Below are 14,794 nucleotides of genomic sequence, written 5' to 3'. Positions count from 1 at the left end.
CTACCAATTGTCATTCAACACAACTAAATGGTGAGTAGACTTTGAAAGCGATCCACCACCCACTGAATGAGATACTAGCTCGTGTTACTTTCCCTACTTTTATCTGTACAGTTTGAGCCCCCAGATAGATGTTGATGTTATTTGATCAGTTGATGAGAATGGGGGCTGTATCTTTACCATCTTGACCCCCCAGTTCCTTAAAGGATGGAAGCGTCAAACACAGACTTTTGCCCCTTAAGATCCAGAGAAGATTGTCCCAAATGCCCCATTCCACACACTTTGGAAAGCCCAGAGCCTTCTCTAAGATTTCTGCAAGTTCCTGGGGGACCTAAGTTCTGAGTTACCTCTTATTCTGACCTTCTCCTTCTGTTAATTAGTTCAGTTTAGGGCTCATCTCACAGTTTCGTATAACCCAAACTCGAGACTCAGCCATTTCCCTATTTCCTACAGATTCACACTGACACATCTTTGTGTGTATGGCAGACTTTATTTTTACTAAAAATTCAGGAAGATGGAGGGATTTGTATCACAGAAAATCAGAAAAGTTAAAAGTAAACATTAGCCATCCTTTATGGCCTCCTTGGTCATATTCTTAAAAACACTCATCAGCCATTTCTGTTGCTTTGTGCCAGGTTATGTAACCTCCTCTCCATCTTCTTTCCTTCTTCTTTTCTGTCTCCCTCAGGAGAAACAATAAAACAGCAACACAAAAACCACCACCTCTCCACCCCCTGCCCCCGCCTCTCTCCCTCTCTCTGTCTCTCTCTCCCCCCACTCCCATTTTCCAGGCCTCCCTTATGTATTCAAGGACCACACCAAAGTTTTGCAATTACCACTCCTAAGGAAGGGCTCTTCTTAAATTCTAAGACAAATCAACCCCATCCCTAGTTTCTGTCTGGATATTAGTAGGGGAATGTGGTGATGGGTTCATTTTCTAGTTACCCTGATTCCCAGTTTCCCCATCTATAAAATGAGGATATGATAGCACTGGCTTCGTCCAGGTGACATGAGAATGAGTAAGTTAATGCATAAAGTCCTCATTAGCACAGTGCTTGGCACATAATCCACAGATAAATGTTACCTGTTCTTACTTGTTCCCTCTCTTCCTGCCCATCGAGGTCCTGTTCATACATTTAGGCCCAAGTCAAGTGCCAGCACCTTGACTCTGAGCTCTCCCTTCCAATCACTCCCTCCCGGCATCCTTGTGGTGTTGGGTTTACACTTTCCTTCAGGCAAAGAGGAATATGACGAGCCCCTGAATGAGTTTACAATCTGGAGGGAAAGATAGACGTGGGAATATAGAAAGGGAATGATCCAAGGCAGCTAGGGATGAGGTTGAGGAAGGACGAGCAAAGAGGTCAATTAGCCAGCTTCAAGATCTTAAATTCAAAATCAGCAAAGTAGTCACGTTGCCAGTGTTGTCAGCCCAGAATCCCATCATGCAGTTCTTCAGTCAATTTTTCATCAGTTGCAGATTTTTACCAAATGCAAATTTAGGGCTTGCCTCTGGTATGTTGTGTTGATTATTTCAACATGTGTGGCTCAGTCAGGGTTCTATCAGGGAAGCAAAATCACTATGAGCTATGGGATAAGGAATTTATTATAGGAAATGGACCTTACACAATTTTGGGAAGAGCTGGGGAAGTAAAGGTCTGGAAAGGGGAGTTGAAGAATCAGAGGAAATCACTAACCAGCCCTGGCTTACAGGGAAATCTGGAGCCCAGGCATGTCCAGCTGCTGGAGTAGGATGGGGTGGGGGGCGTGAGCTGGAGATGAAGTCTAGGGAGGATTGTTGGATCTTCATGACGACAGCTTTGTGTGTTCACAGCACAGCATCTGCCGGCAGGCCTGGGGGTGCTGCTATTGGCAGAACCTGCAGACAGAAAGGAGAGCTGGATGCAGAGCGGGGAAGAGTGAGGGCACACAGAAGCCTGTTGGCACGTCTAGGCTGGCTCTCACTACCTCTCAGCATTGATGACTTTTAGACCATAATGGTGCCTGCTTCATTCCTGCTTCCTAAATCTCTCACAACTTCACTTTTGGCTAACTCAACCCAGAATCATACAGAGAAAAGAATTCTAGGAAACACAATTCCCAGTAGAACAATCCAGCACAACATTTATTATAAATCTCAGTATTCATTGCAAATTGGAAAAATAACTGATTACTAACATCTACTTCTTGGAACAGAGAATGAAAAATATCAAGAGGGAAAAGTTATAACACCTGGGTTAATGGCAGGGTCAAAATTTTAGAACAGATAGCCCATAATTAGATTCACACATATACATATAATATATGATAGAGATGGTTCTGCAGAACAATGAGGAAAGGAAATCTTCTCAAGTAATGATGTTGGGCCAATTGGATGTCCAAATGGAATAAATATTAATCTTGACCCCCTATCTCAAAACATATGTAAATATCAACTCTAAGCATGTTATAGATCTAAATGTGAAAGACAAAACAATAAATCTTCTAAAATATAAAATAGAAGACTATCTCCATGATTTTAAGTTAGGTGAGATTTCTTAACCAGAACATGAAAAACACTAATCCCTTTTGGAGAAAATAACAATTTTAAAGTACAGTTGTTGTATGGAGGACAGTTGTCCCTCGTATCTGCAGGGGATTGGTTCCAGGAGCCCTGTGGATACCAAAATCTGTATTTGTATACAGAGGGCTGACTGTATAAATTAATTCATCCACTTTGGAAAACATTTTGATGGTGTTTACTAAAACTGAATATATTCAGACCCTATATTCCAGCAATTTCACTGCTAGATATGTACCTAATATAAATGTATAGGTAGGTATTCCAAAAGATTTATATAAGAATGTTTACAGTTGCTTTATTAATAGTCAAAAGCAGGAAGCAAGCTAAATGTCCACCAGCAGTAAAACAGATAAACCGTTTGGTGCAGTCACACTGTGGAATACTATACAGTAATGAAAATGAACAAACTACTGCCGCATGCAACAACACAGATGAATTTCACAAATATAATTTTGAGCAAAAGAAACCAGACACAACTGAATATATAGTGTATGCCTCTATATAAAGCTCAAAATGGGCAAAACTAATCTATGATGTTAGAAGCCAGGATAGTGGTTTCCCTTATAGTGAAGGTTAATGATGGAGAGGGGTTATGAAGGAGGCTTTGGATATGCTGGGAATATTCTGGTTTTTGATCTGGAAGGTGGTTACAATCTGTGGTAATTCATTAAGCTACACATGTATGACCTGTGCTTTCTGCATGTATGTTTTCCTTCAATTTTTTAAAAAAGCTTATTTTTAGAAAAGCTTTTAAAATGTCCTGTTTTATCCATCCCCAATTGTCATATCTGGTGGTCTTTTTCTTACTTCTCAACATCTTTTATCCCTCCTACATTATTTCCTACCCTCTTACTCTAAAAATGTTTTCCTTTCATAGTTATTCTTGCGCCTTGGACCCCTAACTTCACTACTCAACAAATATTTCTTGAGTATCCACAATATTTCAAGCACTGAGCCAGGCCTAGAGTTTATGATAGTGAACAAGCTAGCAAAGATTCTGACCTCATAGAACTCCAGCTTCCAGTGGAAAGAGGCTTCTAAACAGGTAATTGCATCATAACTGACTCTTCTTCCCACTTGCCCAAATTTAGGTCTTCCCCAAAGTTCTAGGTTAAAGTAAGCTTCTCAAAATCCGATGTTTGTGGCCATTAATAACCCCATCACTGCCCACATCATCATTATGTAAGACCTGAGCATCAACTTTGACAATTTCCTCCATCCCAAACCCCAAGATCTACCCCATCCTGCCCATTTCTGCTTCTGAAATGTGTGCACCCACTCCCTCTTCTTTCCAGCCCTGTTGTTTCCACCCAAGCTATTGCCTTCTTATTTAGGATTTATTTGCAGACATAGAAGCCATTCAAGCTAGTCTGAGCAGAACTCAGGTTTAGGTGGCTAACAACTTGTTGAAAACCCTAAAGAAGACATTAGAAACAGAGCTTCCAGGAGCGACACCCAACTCTTGGGACCCTCCTATCTGTCAAGAATTAGAAAGTGAGTTATTTCACTACAGAAGTCCTCCAATCAAGAAGTAAGTGACCCTGGCACCACGCTGACTCTGTGTCATCCATGTCAGCAAAATGGATCCTTGTCTAGAAGTCTAGCTACAAAGAAGTGCGTGAGTTGTATCTTCCAGCTTCCCAGCCTTAGTGGTGCTGGTTAGAATGGATGTGAGCATGCGAGTCCTCAACATCTCCCTCCCCTCTCAGCTCCTCTCCCAGTGTCCCTGCACTTCCCCACAATTCCATTCTCTTTATTGCTTCCGGCTCTGATCACATCACTCTGTAGCTCAAGCCTCCAGTGACTCATCCTGTCTACTGTGATCAAGTCCCAACTTGTTTTCCTGGTTTATGTCCTACTCCACTCCTCCAGTTTCCTCTATTCCAGCTGTTCCCCATTCCCCAAACGCTTTCTTCTCTTTCGCACCTCATGTGTTTGTGCATCCTCTATCCTTCCCACCATCCTTTCCCATTAAAGTTTGAAACATCCTTCTAGCCCTGTTCCAATGACACTTCCTTTCTACCTTCTCCTCTCTTCCCCTTCACCAAAGTGACCTCTCACTCCAGCTCCACAGAGAGCTCCTCCTACCACTTGCTTTGGAGACAAAGAGTTGTGGACTGGAATCCTAGCTGTGCCTGGGCACAAGAGATCACCTTGAACTCAGAGCCTCAGTTTCCTGCCCTATAAAAAGGAGATAATAGTAGTACCTTCTTCATAGGCCTGATGGAAGGACTGGTTGAGATAAGAACCTAAGCTGCTAGGACATATGCCCTACGGATGACGATTACTGCTGTAGAGCGTTGTCTTGTTTATCTTTCATTGCACCAGTATTTATCAAGCACCCCTCACCCAGGTGCTTGATAAATACTGGTGCAATGAATGGACAATCCAAACCAAGCAGCAATATTGACCTTAGGTAACCTGAGGTCAAACTAATGTGATACTGGGTCCCTCTCTGGTCAGTGTCAGGCCCCTGGGTCGTGTCAGTTTAGGACACAGGTATGAGCAGATGAAGAGTTTCCACTTGCCTTATCAAGTCAGGAGAAGTAAAAGCTAAGCATCAAAACAAACAGGGAGGGGCACAACACCATGGTATAGGCCACGGCAGGTTAGCAGAGCCTCATGGATAGAAACTGTTTAAGAAAGATTTCCCCCAAAAGCCTTTATTTGGAGGGCTCTCATCTCCATGCTTGGAGAAACCTGAACACAGAAAGGTGGAATGGGGCAGGAGGTCTCAGACCAGGTACATTCCCATCTGAGCCCAGTGGAAGATCATCCTGCAATCTCAGAGGCTGCTGGAGGAGTGAAATTGCTATACTGCACTTTGGAGACCCATTGGGCGGTATTTTATTAAATCAAAGATGCACATACCCTATGGTTCAGCAGTTCTGCTTCTAGGTCTCCACCCTAGAAAGACACTCTCACAAGGAGACTTGTTCAAGGAGATGCATTTCTGCCTTGTTTATGAGACCAAGAAATTAAAAACAACCTGAGTATCCATCAATGATGAATAAATAAAGTGTGGTGCATTTAAATGTTAAAGTACAAAATAGCAAATGCAAAGGCATGAACTAGATTTTCATATGTCAATATGGATAGATGTCAAAGTATAGTCTTAAGGGAATAAAATAAGTTGCAGACTGATGCATTCAGGATGATACCATTTAAAATATAAAAGGAATGCTATGTATTGTTCAGGGCTATATTGATGTACAAATTTTGAAGAGTGGGCTAAAGGGATACATGCTAAATTCATCAATGCAGTTACTTTTAGAAAGAGGAATTTGACTGGGAACCAAATTCGACCTCTAATTTTTTTCTCTTTTAATTAAAAAAAAAGCTTTTAAAGCCTTAAGGGAAAAATATTAATAACTGAATTTAGGATGGTGGTTGGGGTATAAGAATACTATTCCATATTACAAAGATTCTTTTTTTCTCAGAAAAGAAAATTATGGCTTATGAGTCTGATTTTGGCTATATGTGTATGTTGTATTGTTCTGGATGGGGAGGCATTGGTGAATAACTTTGACCATCGTCCTTCAGGAATATTCACTTGCAGGCAACAGAAATTAATCATTGCCACGGCATCTAAATTTTAACAACTTGCTGAGGTTCTTAAACACCTTAAAACTCTTTGACCTTTTGATGAACGCTGTGTGCTCTCGACTCTGGTGGTGAAAATGCACAATTGGCAGGTAATTTCAGGGGTGTTACAGCCCTCGGGTTAAGAGTCTGCACAACTGCAGGATATCCAGAGGTTGAATTTTTTTTTAACCTCCACAACATCTAAATTTAAAATGCGTGGCAGAGAGACCAGGGAGACTTGTTAAAATATATAAATACAATGTTCTCTTTGCAGAAAGGTTTGTGTATGTGTGGGTATGTGTGAGTGTGTGTAAAAGCTGCTGAAACCCTAAAAAAATAAGCACAGCTTCTCAAGAGCTCTCAGTTTGCCTCCTGAAATGTAATGTCAATAAGTCAGATCATTCTGGGAAACTTGAGACTTAGGAAGCCCAGCTCCTGCCAGTGGAAATGCCAGCATCCTAATCCTCAGAATCAGCTTCCCTCAGCCTGGAGCAGGGAATTTAGAGAAACCGGTTTAGTGTTCCAGGACTGTGAAGTCAGTTTTCCCCCCTCAGGGACCATGCGGTGTCCGGCCTGCTGCGCATCCAGCCTCTGTTGCCTTTTGCGGGAAGACCTCAGGGTTTCACCCAACATCCCTGAAGGGACAGAACCTTCCCATTCAGGGCCCACACAGCCTCTTGACCTCAGGCTTGGGACTAAAATGGCTTTTTAAACTAAACATTTCTTTTTCTTTTTTTTTTGATGTGGACCATTTTTAAAGTCTTTATTGAATTTGTTACAATATTGCTTCTGTTTTTTATGCTTTGGTTTTTTGACCATGAGACATGTGGGATCTTAGCTCCTTGACCAGGGATCGAACCCACACCCCCTGCATTGGAAGGCAAAGTCTTAACCGCTGGACCGCCAGGGAAGTCCCCTAAGCTAAACATGTCTTAAAACAATCATGTTGGTATTTAGAGTTTTTTCATTTTACTTCTAGCAAAGGAAAAAAAAATAGAGGGAATGTAATTGAAAAATAATTCTGAAAAATTTTCGCTCCACTGCACCTTTTCCAGTGGACGCAAAGGTCTGTTAAGTGGGGTGACAAGCTGCCAGCACCCCGGAGCGCAGAGCTTTCCGTCAGCAGCATTCACATTAGCAACGCTGTGGCCAAAACCCTAGAGGATGCATCAGACATTTAGAGGAAACATAATCTCTTCAAAAGACCCAAAGTCAGATGGAGCCTTAAATATTTTATAGGAAAATATTTGCCAAAAAATGTGACTTGGCGATAAATTACAAGATGGTACTCATTAAGGTTACTTGCTGACAGAGACAGCTGAAATAATGATCCAGGATCCAAATTATTTTGGAGCCATGAAAAAAATCTATCAAAAGTATATATATTCTTGTTCTTTAATTTGGCCAAGACGAAGTGTTTTGGGATTGCGTAAATAAAGCCCTGTTAGCTCAACTCTGAAATTCAAAGAAGTGAAGTGACATGGGAGTGACACGCAGAGCCCTCACCCTGCTTATATGCAGACAAGAAGAATAGCCTCCCTACCCCTACAGGAATGCAGTTCTCCTTAAAAACTCCACCTCTGCAGATAGGGGCAGATCTTTAAGAATTCCTTGCCTGTAGACAAGCCACAGTTCTGGTTCTCAGGGCTGGGAACCTCCCGCAGGAGGTTCTTGTTCAGAAACCCATCTGGGAAATGTACATGGCACGCTGGTGCCAACTCTCTGGGGAAAACATTGATTCCCAACAAACACTCACCCGGAAGTTTTAGGGTCCAGATGGTGGTTGTAACTGTGTGTCTCTACTGCAGAGAGAATATCTGAGTGCCCCTACTGCCCTTGGTGCATTCTTTTTGCTGACAGGCTCCACTCTGCTATCTTGGATACCATGGTAGATGGCAGTGGCTCCGACCGAGAGCAGTGGTTCTCAAACTTTAGCTTTAGAGTCACCTGCAGGGCTTATTACAGTATGGACTGTTAGGCCCCATCCCCAGAGTTTCTGATTTGGTGGGTCTGGGGTGGGATCTCAGAATTTGCATTTCTAATGAGTTCCCAGGTTGTGCTGATGCTTCTGGTCCTAGGACGGTACCTTGAGAACCCTCGTCTGTACTTTCTTTTTTTTTTTTTAATTTTATTTATTTATTTATTTATTTTTGGCTGCGTTGGGTCTTTCCCGTGCTGCGCGCGGGCTTTCTCTAGTTGCGGCGAGCGGAGGTTACTCTTCGTTGTGGTGCGCGGGCTTCTCATTGTGGTGGCTTCTCTTGTTGCGGAGCACGGGCTCTAGGTGCATGGGCTTCAGTAGTTGTGGCACGTGGGCTCAGTAGTTGTGGCTCACAAGCTGTAGAGCGCAGGCTCAGTAGTTTCGGCGCACGGCCTTAGTTGCTCCGCGGCATGTGGGATCTTCCCGGACCAGGGCTCAAACCCGTGTCCCCTGCATTGGCAGGCAGATTCCACTGGTCTATACTTTAATCTAAGGTGCCCCTCATTCCTCAGCTTGGGTCAGCCCTCAACACAACCCTACACAAACATCTTGGATGGGAGGGTGTGGTGCAGATATAGTTAGCCAGACACAGGGTCCAAATTTATGTATAAAACAGCCCTTTTCATTTTACATTCAGCAGAACATTCCAATCCATTCTAGAGGCCACTAAGGGGCAGGGATTCTGGAGCTGCCCCTTCCCACCAACTTGCCCTTCTTGGGGTTCTCTCACTAAAGAGACCCTCAGGCATCCAGGTGGCAGCTCCCTCCCTGTGGAAGAAGAGCCTTTTCCCCTGGACATCCTGCCCCCCGCCCCTTTCCCACACAGCCCTTCCTTTGGTTCCTTTCTTCTGCTGGGCTGTGCATTGTTCATTTCCACCTTGCTATTTAATGGCTTCAGGACCTGGGGAGTGGGAGATGGAAAAGGGGAGAAGCCTTCTGTCTTGTCTGCCCTCAGGATGTGTTGTGTATAAGGTAATCAGAACTTTCATACTGCTTGATTAACAATGCTGTGGCTGTGTCCTGTGATATTATGCTAGAAGAGTCTCCCACTGTCCCAGGATACAGGACAGGGTGGGGGGAGGGGCAGTCTTGCTGTTGCACAGTAATGGGTCAGTGTGCTGCTCATCTTCCTGGTAACGCTGCCTTATGCCCCAAAGGGTAGGTTTAATGCTGGGAGTCTCTGCTGTTAGTAGCTGAGATGATTTCAGACAGGAATTTTTGTTACCCTCAGACTGCACCAGGTAGGCAGCAGTTACCCTTACCTATGCCTGGAGGTGGCACACACATGGGACATATTAACCCTGATTAATAAATTCCCTAGCAGTGGTTTCCCAACCTGGCTGTCATCAGAATCACCTGGGAGACTTTTTAAAAAATGTACAGTATTCTAAAAAAATATGTACAACACAGAAAGCAAGAATGTACTTGTTTTCTTAATATATAAAGAGCTCTTACAAACCAATAAGAAAAATATTGATAACCCGATAGCAAAGAAAGGACAAAAGGTATGAATAGGCCGTTTATACACATACAAAAGTTCTAAATACTTATCAACATATGAAAATACAATTGATATCACTCATAATTAAAGTCATGAACATTTAAACTTTGGATACCATTTTCACCTACCAGATTGGCAAATTTAATAGTACATTTTATTGTCAATAACGTGGAGAAAAGACATTCTCATATGTTGTTGGTGGGACTGTATGTTGCAATAACCTGTTTTGAATTGCAGTTTGTCAATATCTATCAAAATGTTACAGGCGTATACCTTTGACACATTGATTTCACTGCTATGAGTTTAGCATAGTTATGTCTTAAGACATGTATGAAAAAGTATGTACAGGAAGTTCACAGTAGCATTGCTTGTAATGGCAAAACTCAGAGACACCCTAAATGTTTATCAATAAACAGTGGGTAAATAAGTTATGTCATGGCTATCCACTGAAGCTCTCTGCCATTTCGAAAAGGATGATGTCAATCTGTGTTCATGTAACAATCTCCAAGATGTGTTATTAAGTGAAAACAGCAAGAGCCAAGAGTGTTGTAGTGTACTATCGTTTCCGTAAAAATATGGGTGATATATACATATGGACATATATGCATATTCAGAAATATGTATAGATTAGTTTTGAAAGGATTTATAAGAAACTGGCAATAGGTTGCCTTTGGGCAGGAAGACTGATAGACTCTCACTTTTAATATATATATATATATATCCCCTTTGCATTGTTTGAGTTTGTTTTTACTATGAGTATGTTCTTTTTCATTAAATTTTTTTTTTTTTTTTGGCCATGCTGCAAGGCTTGCAGGATCTCAGTTCCCCTACCAGGGATTAAACCCGGGCCACAGCAGTGAAAGTGCTGGATCCTAACCACTAGACCACTAGGGAACTCCCAGTTTCATCTAATTTAAAAAAAAACATATTCATGGGCTCCCTCTCTAGGCCAACTGGATTTGTCTCCAGGGTTGGGAGGGAGAAATTCATGTTTTAGAAAGAGAACTCTACTGGGAGAAATGCCTGGTTCTAGTCTGGGGTGGGGAATACACAAGATGGGCTTGAAGCATCTTGTAGTGTCTAAAGTAAAAAAAGTGGGGCATGTCAAAGGGACCCAGGAGCCAAGCTGAAAAAGCTTCCAATGGCCAAAGCTGGAAAACTCGAGCAATAAAATAAATAACATAGCATTGGATTATAACACAGAGTGTAAATATCCATGAACCCATATTGGTATACATAAATGATTAAATAAATAAATGGGGAAAAAGAAACCCATCTCCCTTACAGAAGAATTCCAGGGATTCCAAATAATTTATGTAGATAGTCTCCACTCCAGGAAAGGAAGCTTAATTTCCACCTCTTCCTTGACTTTGGGTTGTGCTTTGGGGGACTCTCTTCCAAAGAGTATAGTGTTGGAGTAGAGGCGTAATTTACAGTGAAGAAAACTGGCAAACACTACCTCCAGGCCAACTAATCAAGATTAGCGTCAATAGTGATAAATCTTGCCCAGAGTATGTACCTTTGATAAGGTGGGATAAGAATATTACTTCACCTCTGTAGTATTCTCCCCTAAAACCCATAACCTTAGTCTAACCATGAGAAAACCATCAGACAAACTCAAATTGAGGAACATTCTACAGGATAACCAGGCCAGCGTTCTTCAGAGATATCAAGGTCATAAAAAAAAAGGACACTCTAAGAAACTGACACAGACCAGAGAAGACTAAAGAGACATGATGATTAGATGTAATGTGGTATCCTGGATAGGATCCTGGAACAGGAAAAGGATATTAGTGGAAAAACTAGTGAAATCCAAATAAGTATAGAGTTAATAATTAAAAACAAAACCAGAATTCTACGTGGTTCTTATGTAGCCAGCTTGGCTCCAGGCTGCCATTATATACCTGAGAGTCACTTCAATCAGATGGAAGTTCTCAAACTTTAGAGTGCAGTAGAATTACCCAGGGAGTTTGTTAGCCCTGTAGATCCCACCAATTCTGATTCAGTAGGTCCATGGTGGGCTTGGGGATATGCATTTTTTAAAAACAAAAGCCAAGTTTTTTATTCATATTTTTGCATTTGAAGTACTCTCTGATGACGTCCTTGGGATTCTTTGCATAGTCCTTTACTAAAACCACCCATCTGCAACCAACCTTTCTACAGGGTTTCCCCCATCTGTCAGTATTCCAGAGGCCTACTCGTTCCCCTAGTTTCTTATTGTCATGAACCTCAATGACGTTGAGTTTTGTCAGCACAAAGGGCCTCCACCTACTTGACATACATAAGCTCATCACAGTTGGATGTAAGCACTCAAAGATGGGCTTGGCACTAAGACATTGGCACCTTCACAAATTCCATGTGCTAGGTCATCGTGGAAGAAGGCAGCCTTCAGTACCTCTTGTAAAGCAGTGCTAACATCCATTACACCTCCAGCAGCAATACTATGGTGGTGGGTTATGGAGCCAAATCTTGAATGCCCCTGAGCCCCTGCCTCTGCCCAGGGGATGGCAGGGAAATGGGATATGCATTTTAATTATTTTTTATTTTTTTATTGAAGTATAGTTGATTTACAATATTGTGTTAGTTTCAGGTGTACAGCAAAGTGATTCAGTTTTATATATATATATATTTTTTTTTTTCAGCTTCTTTTCCATTATAGGTTATTACAAGACATTGAATATAGTTCCCTGTGTTATACAATAAATCCTTGTTGCTTTTCTATTTCATGTATAGTAGTTTGTTAATTTCATACTCCTAATTTATTCCTTTTCCCCTCCCTTTCCCCTTTGGTAACTATAAGTTTGTTTTCTATGTCAGTGAGTCTATTTCTGTTTTGTATATAGATTCATTTGTATTATTTTTTAGATTCTACATATAAGTGATATCATATAACATTTGTCTTTCTCTGTCTAACTTATTTCACTTCGTATGATATTCTCTAGGTCCATCCATGTTGCTGCACATGGCAATGTTTCATTCTTTTTTACTGCCGAGTAATATTCCATTGTATCTATATACCGCATCTTGTTAAACCAGTTATCTGTTGATGGGCGCTTGGGTTGTTTCCATGTCTTGGTATTGTAAATAGTGCTGCTCTGAACATTGGGGTGCATGAATCTTTTCAAATTAGAGTTTTCATCTTTTCCAGATAAATACCCCAGAGTGGGATTGCTGGATCATATTGTAGCTCATTTTCAGTTTTTAAAGGAACCCCCACACTGTTCTCCATAATGGCTGCACAAATTTACATTCCCATCAGCAGTGTAGAAGGGTTCCCTTTTCTCCATACCCTCTCCAGCATTTATTATTCATAGACTTTTTGATGATAGCCATTCTGACCAGTATGAGGTAATACCTCATTGTGGTTTTGATTTGCATTCTCTAATAATTAGTGATGTTGAGCATCTTTTCATGTGTTTCTTGGCCATCTGTATGTCTTCTTTGTAGAAATGTCTATTTAGGTTTTCTGCCCATTTTTTGATTGGGTTCTTTGGTTTTTTGATATTGACTTGTATGAGCTGTTTGTATATTTTGGATATTAACCCCTTGTCTGTTGCATTGTTCGCAAATATTTTCTCCCAGTCTGTAGATTGCCTTTTCATTTTGTGGATGGTTTCCTTTGCTGTGCAAAAACTTTTAAGTTTGATTAGGTCCCATTTGTTTATTTTTGCTTTTATTTCTTTTGCCTTGGGAGACTGATCTAAGAAAATATTGCTAAGATTATGTCCGAGAATGTTTTGCCTTGTTTTCTTCTAGGATTTATGGTGTTATGTCTTATATTTAGGTCTTTAAACCATTTTGAGTTTGTTTTTATATATGGTATGAGGGGTATGAGGGGGTGTTCTAATTTTATTGATTTACATGTAGCTGTCCAGCTTTCCCAACACCACCTGTTGAAGAGACTATCTTTTCTCCATTGTATATTCTTGCCTCCTTTGTTGTAGATTAATTGACCATAGATGTGTGGGTTTATTTCTGGGCTAGGGATATACATTTTAATAAGTGCTGCAAGGGCTTCTCAAATGCCACATTTTGGACACACTGCACTGGAAACCAAAAATCTGATATTCTATTCATAATTGCTATGTCTATCAAAAAGTTGTGAGTTCAGTTGGAACAAAAATCTGAAGATAGAAAGATCATGAACTTCCATTCATTATGTAACATCTCCAGTCTATTTGGGGCACTCAATGAGTTTCCTAATAGAATTCTTACCACCATTTGACATGTGATAAGTGTTAAGTGAACAAATAATGGAAATAAGGAATTAATAGGAAACATCCTGACACATCATCCCTTCTGGTCATCCTGACCTATTATAACCAGAAGAGTTTATTTCCTATGGCACTTAAGTCACATTTAAGGCATATTTTTTTATTTTTTGGTGCAGGCACAATGTCAACCATGAATTTGTTTGCAGAATTAGAGCCTGATGAATATCTTATACTTCTTCCAAAGGCATCCTGTGCACTCTTTCTTCAGGTTCTCCCTGCCCATAGTTTCCTCTCCTTGGGACTGTTCCTTGTTCCAAACCAATCCACAGCTCTCTCCAACCTCCCCGTCCCCTGCCAACACATTCCTAGTTAATTCCTACTCAAGTCTTAGCTTAAAGATCATTTCCTCATCCAGCCTCCCGCACTGGTAAGGACCCCTCCAACGTGCTCCCAGAGCACATAGTCTTTCCAGCAGTACCACCGTTACTTAAAAGGAAAATAAGCCTAGAATTCCTTTCTTAGTGCTTTGTTATTTTTTTTTAATCTGTTGCTTGTGTTTTCGCAAGTAAGTGCCAATGCTGTCCAATAGAACTTTCTATGATAGTGGAAATGTTCTTTACTTGTGCTCGTGTTTCAATCCAAGAAATCTGTGCCTCTTGACACCAAATAATTCATTGCTTCATTATAACTTACCTTTTCTGTTAGGTTGTGTATTTCCTCATATTTCCATCCATCTGGCTAAGGGAGCAGGAAAGGTTAGAGGAAACTCTCACACAGGACGTGATATTGGAGAAGGTCGAGAGCAGTGAAGAAGGGTTTCCCTGCAGAACAACAGAGACAGGTCCCGCAGGCAGATGGAACACCATGGACAAAAGTTCAGAAGCATGAAACAGCAGGGCAAAGTATAGGAGGTCTCACAGTCAAAGACAGTTAATGTCTAAGGAGGACATAAAGGGAAC

The 14,794-nt window shown here is 41.2% G+C and overlaps 1 pseudogene; it reads right to left on the bottom strand.

Moving 5' to 3' along the window:
• Positions 1-11,660: 11,660 nt before the first annotated feature.
• LOC137751051 (small ribosomal subunit protein eS12-like) lies at positions 11,661-12,644 on the bottom strand (annotated as a pseudogene).
• Positions 12,645-14,794: the final 2,150 nt, after the last annotated feature.

The sequence above is a fragment of the Eschrichtius robustus genome, chromosome 17, assembly GCF_028021215.1.
Source record: "Eschrichtius robustus isolate mEscRob2 chromosome 17, mEscRob2.pri, whole genome shotgun sequence".
NCBI classification, from domain to species: Eukaryota; Metazoa; Chordata; class Mammalia; order Artiodactyla; family Eschrichtiidae; genus Eschrichtius; species Eschrichtius robustus.
This window is presented reverse-complemented; position numbering and strand designations above follow the sequence as displayed.